This window comes from Marmota marmota, unplaced genomic scaffold, assembly GCF_001458135.2.
Source record: "Marmota marmota marmota unplaced genomic scaffold, marMar, whole genome shotgun sequence".
Classification (NCBI taxonomy): domain Eukaryota; kingdom Metazoa; phylum Chordata; class Mammalia; order Rodentia; family Sciuridae; genus Marmota; species Marmota marmota.
This window is the reverse complement of record NW_026000080.1, coordinates 3,806,535-3,812,167: the sequence shown is the minus strand read 5'-3', so window position 1 is coordinate 3,812,167 and position 5,633 is coordinate 3,806,535. Positions and strand designations below refer to the sequence as shown.

General features: G+C 39.2%; 1 long non-coding RNA gene across 1 annotated transcript; it reads left to right on the top strand.

Annotated features, from left to right (window-relative positions):
* The first annotated feature begins 232 nt into the window (after positions 1-232).
* On the top strand, positions 233-2,300 carry LOC125620331. Its single transcript, XR_007351931.1, has 2 exons — positions 233-290; positions 1,087-2,300. It is a non-coding gene; the product is annotated as an uncharacterized LOC125620331 (long non-coding RNA).
* Positions 2,301-5,633: the final 3,333 nt, after the last annotated feature.

The following is a 5,633-nucleotide window of genomic DNA, read 5'->3' as shown; positions in this document are numbered from 1 at the left end:
TTCCTCTTCTTTGAGGTTTTTGAATATTTTTATGTTACATTTTAGTTCATCTATTGTCAATCTTGACTCTTTGTACAGTTGTTGTTGTTGTTGTTGTTTGTTTATTTGTTTGTTTAGTACAAAGGATTGAACCCAAGGCCTCACACATGCTGGACAAGTGATCTACCACTGAGCCACATCTCCAACCCATTTTATATTTTATCTTGAGACAGGGTCTCATTAAGTTTCCCAGGATGGACTCAAACTTGGGATTCTCCTACTTCAAACCTACTGAGTTGCTGGGATTTTAGGTATGTGCCACTACACTGGGCTTTTATCTTTTTAAATTGGTTAATCTGGAGGAATAGTATATATATACGTTTTTTAGTCCATGTAAAATCAATATTTTACCACTTCAAGTGAAATGTAGAAAGCTACCAACATAGGGGTCCTTCCACCCTCTGTGTTAGCCAGCTCTTTGTCCCTTTGACAAAAACCCCTGATAAGAACAACTTAGAGGAGGAAAAGTTTATTTTAGGCTCACAGTTTTAGAGGTTCAGTCTCTGGTGGGTGGACTCCATTGCCCTGAGCCCACGGTAAGGTAGAACATGGTGGTAGAAGGGTGTGGTGGTGAAAAACTGTTGAGCTCATGGCAATCAAGAAGCAGAGAGAGAGATCAAGACACTAGGACCATATATAAACCCCAAAGTCACATTCACAGTGACCTACTTTCTCAGCCAGATCTTATCTTCTTACAGCTACCACAGAGGACAGTAGTCCTTTCAAATTATCAATCCATCAAGTGGATTAATCCACTGATCAGATTATAGCTCTTATAATCTAATCATTTCACCTCTGAACATTCTTGCATTGTCTCACATACGATCTTTGAGGGGACACCTTATATCCAAACCATAACACCCTCCCTCCCCACTTTATAATTATCTACTTTTTGCTTTCAAGCATTAAATATATTTTGAAGAACTGTCAAATAAAATGGAACAGTCTATTAAATGTACCTATATATTTACCATTTCTATTGTTCCTCCTTCATTCTGTTGATGAAATTATTTGGTAAAATAAAGTGAATGCTTTTCCTCCCTGCAGGATGACCTGGTCACCAACTTCTGGGCATCTGATCTGCCATCAAGCTAGCCCACACTCAGTCTATAGTACAACAACATTCTTATAGGTGAACTGTGCAAGTACATTGATAGCAGTTTGATTGTGATGAGGTCTTTCCTCCCTGGAACAGAAACATCTTCAGTCTTCGTTTCTTTTCTATTGCTATAATACTTGAGTCTGGGTAATTTATTTTAAAGAAGAGTTTATAGTACTGGAAGTCCTAGAGCATGACACTGTCATCTTCTCAGCTTCTGGTAAGGGTCTCATGGCGGAAAGTGGAAGGACAAGTGAAAGAGAAGCAAGAAGAAGCCAAGGAAGCAGAACTTTATAACAACCTGCTCTTTTGAGAACTAATCCAGACCCATGAAAGTGATAATTCATTCACTCCTGCAAGAGAGCTCCACCTCATGACTCAAAACACCTCTCAATATGTTCCATCTCCCAACATGGCTGTATTGAGGAATTAAGCCTTAACATGAGTTTCAGTGGACAAACCACATTCAAACCATGGATATATTACCCTTTTTCTTTTCCTTCTTCTTCTCCCACTTCTCCCCATTCTCCATCATCTTATTGTGTTTTTTTGTTTTTGTTTTTGCAGTCCTAGGGATTGAACCCAGTGCCTTGTTCATGTTAAGCAAACACTTTTGCCTCTGAGCTATATCCCAAGCTGTTTGTTTTTCTTTTCTTTTATTTCAGTACAGGGTCTTTCTAATTGCCCAGGCTGTCCTCAAACCTGTGTTCCTCCTACCTCAACTTCACAAGTAGCTGGGATTGTAGGTGAGCACCACCAGTCTCAGCATAGCAATATTCTTTATATGAGTTTGCCTTCCCTCCATACAACACTTCTTTCAGTGCCGTTGTCCATTCATGGACTTACAGAATGCTTTATCCTTGATCATAACTTTGGTTCTACACAAAGAATTTATTTTACAACAAAAGACATGTGGTGTAGAATATGTGCTCTGAGTTCATCAGCTCTATATTTATCCCACAACTCAGAAGCAATTACCTGCCAGAATGGTGGAGAGGTCACCTAAAGGCCAAATTTTGGTGCCCCTGAGGGACAACACCTTATGAAAAGAGGATGTATTGTCACAGGACACAGTATAGGCTCTGTATCAGCAACCAGTATATGATATTGTTTATACAATAGCAAGATACAGAAGTCCCAGAATAAAGGAATATAATTATGAGGAAGGGCATTCCTCTCACAATTATAACTCACAACCCTCTCACAGAATTTTAACTTCTTGCCCTGAAAATTTTAACTTCTTGGCTCTGAGATTTTAGTTCAGCTGAGAAGAATGCATTAACCAAGAGACACAAAAATATCTCCATTGAATTGTAACTTAAAAAAAGAAAAAAAAAAAACACCCAACAGTTTTTGGCTTCTCCAGCCATAGATCTAACAGATAAGAAGAGAGGTATAGCAGGTAGTTGTTGCTGCAATAATGCTGCATAACAAACAACCACAAAAATCTCAGGGGCATACAACAATGAATACTTCTTATCATGGGTCTGCAGATCAGTTGGGGGAGCTCTGCCAAATTTGCTATACATGTCTTATTCTGCTGCTTGGCAGAAGGAGCAGTGGCTGCCTGCAGCATGCCTCTTCAGGCCTAGACTTGAATCTACTATGTATCTCTGCTCACGTTCCATTGGCCAAAGGAAATCACAAGGCCAAGGATACATATATTCAACTTTTCTAATTTTTGTGCTTTGATTTTTTTATTGGTTCTTATGGCCCATCTTGGTTTTAACCTTCCTCAAACTCCATTGTTCATATTTAATATTTCCCTTAGACTACTGCCAATCCACTTTCTTCCCTGACCTGTAACTTGCAACTATTCTAACGTCTTTCTCTCTTTATCCAGTTGTCTTCATCCCACCTGACTTTTCTCTAAGTCACAGGCTTAACCCTTTGTTAATCAAATCTGGGTTCTTGCTGTTGCCTTTGGGAAATCTGAGCAAGTGACTTCATTGTCTTAGGGACAGGAACAAGTCAAAGACTGCTGAGTCCGGTGGTACATGCATGTAATGCCAGCAGCTGGGGAGAATGAGGCAGGAAGATTTCAAGTGCAAGGCCTGCCTCAGCAACTTAGGGAGTTCCTAAGCAACTTGGTGAGAGGCTATCTCCCAAAAAAAAAAAAAAAAAAAAGTAAAAAGGGCTAAAGATGTGACTCAGTGATTAAGCACCCTGGGTTCAACCCCCCAGGAGGAAAAAAAAAAATGGTCAAAGACTTATGATTGAAGGAAATTACCTACTCTGTGCCAAGACCATGGATAAGACCTGGTGAAGGAGGCAGAAATGTTGGCTGGGTGGAGGTGAGGGCACTCACTCAGTGTGAGCCTAAATGCACAGGGGTAAGAAAACACAGAACAACTATGCTTGGGAATAGCAAGAGGGTCCGCTTCCATAAGAATGGGGGATGACTGCTGGGTTCCAGGAAGAGAAAAGAGGCTTAACATCCAATTGGGAGGCATATTTGAGCTAGACGGTGTATGAAAAGAAGAGTGAGTGCTTTTTTCCTCTAATGGAAATCCCAGAGAAGTAAGTAGTAATTACTGCCAAGACCTGTCAAGGCTGAAGGGAAGCAAGGATTTCATTCCATCCTCTTATATTAACAAAAGAATGAACCAAACTATAAACTAATTCTCTGTGCAAACATTCCAAAACTGTAATTGGAGAAACAAAGAGATCATGGTATGCTTAAGGACCCAAGAATATGTGTGAATGAGGTCAATTACAGGCCATGGACAGAGAGAGGTAAAGAAGAATTAGGAAGGTGAGTTATAACCAGAAAGGTTACCAAAGGAAGAGTCTATCAGAAATCTCTCTGTGGGAAGAAGTGGAGCAGATATTCATCAGTATCACCAGTCAGATGATTAACACCAAGAACAATTGAAATTAAACCATAATTTAATGAAAGTTTTCATGAATATATAATGAATTTCTCTCTAAATACTTAAAAATCCTAGAAACACAAAATTTCACCTGTAGATGTAATTTTCTTACATGGAAATTAACACTTTCACTATAAATTATCTTCCGGCATTCAGTCATTTCTTAACCCATAAACATAAGCATTATTGGTGAATTCCAATTACCTGTGGCTAAAGAAAAGGAAGAGAATGATACTTTTTGTGTCATTTGAAAAACAAGCAATGGATCAAAGTTATTCACTTGGCTTATTAAATATGTCCTCCAAGTGTGATAAATCCATTCTGAAAATATGTGTTTGTTTTCATTGGCATAGAGTCATATTTCAAAGCTTTGGACTCAAGGGGATGTCATTTAATTTTTGATTAGTGACAGAATTTTAGTGCAAAAAAATTGCTTGGATTAGTCATCATAACCATTTGCATACAAGATTCTAAACATGGAGCTCTTCTCTGAATTTTAACAATTTTACCACAATTTGATTTATACATCTTCCCATGTGGCATCACTTGATCCTGAACATCTCTCCTCTCCAAGTACCCCCTCTCCTTCCCTGCTCAACAATCTTTCAGGGTCTTATTGTTTGTAAGAATGCATTCTGCCTGTCATTTCTTCCTCCCTGCTTTAATCTCTTCTGGTGCTGTTACAAAATGGCATAAACTGGTGGCTTATAAACAATAAAAGTTTCTTTGTGGCAGTTTTGGAGGCTGGGAAGTCCAAGATCAAGGTGGCAGCAGATTTGGTAGTTCATGAGAGATCGCTTTCTGACTCAGATGGTGCCTTCTCCCTGTATACTCTCATCCTCTCTCTCCAACCTTGCTGGCTACCTTTATGTTTCTCAGACCTGCCCAAATTTTACCACTAGGGGACTTCACACAAAAATTTCTCTTTGCAGAGCATTCAGGGTCAACTGTTGTTTGTCCTTCAGGTTGCAGCTCCAATGTTACTGCATCAAAGAGTTTCTGGTCATAAAACATCACAAACTGTAATTAACTTCTTTATTGATATATATTTATTTGTTTAGTGTCTGTCTCCCCCACTAAGATGTAAGCTCCTAGGCGGAAGGAACCAAGCACAGGTAGAACCCAATTTCTTACCCAGGGCCTTGGCACTCTACCAACTGAGCTATATCCCCAGCCCTAGATATGTTTTAAATAACTGTATTTATAACTTCTACTTTGTTTCAGTTCAACTATTGTTCTTTGTATCCTTAGCACATAGTCAACAGCTGATGAATGAATGAATGGAAAATAAGTGAGGCCAAAGACAATGGCCTTAACACAGAAACATGAATCAGTGTAAGACTATGAGAAAGGGAGGAATTTTTTTTCTTTTTTAATTTTTTTTTTTAGTTGTTGACAGACCTTTATTTTATTTATTTTTATGAGGTGCTGAGAAACAAACCCAATGCCTCACACATGCCAGGCAAGTGCGCTTCCGCTGAGCCCCAGCCCCAGCCCCAGGAATTTTTTTTCAATGCTGGGGATGGAACTCAAGACCTTGCACATGCTAAAAAAGTTCTCTACCACTGAGCTACATCCCCAGAACCCTCCAAAGAGATTTCTGAAATGGAAGTACCCCACAA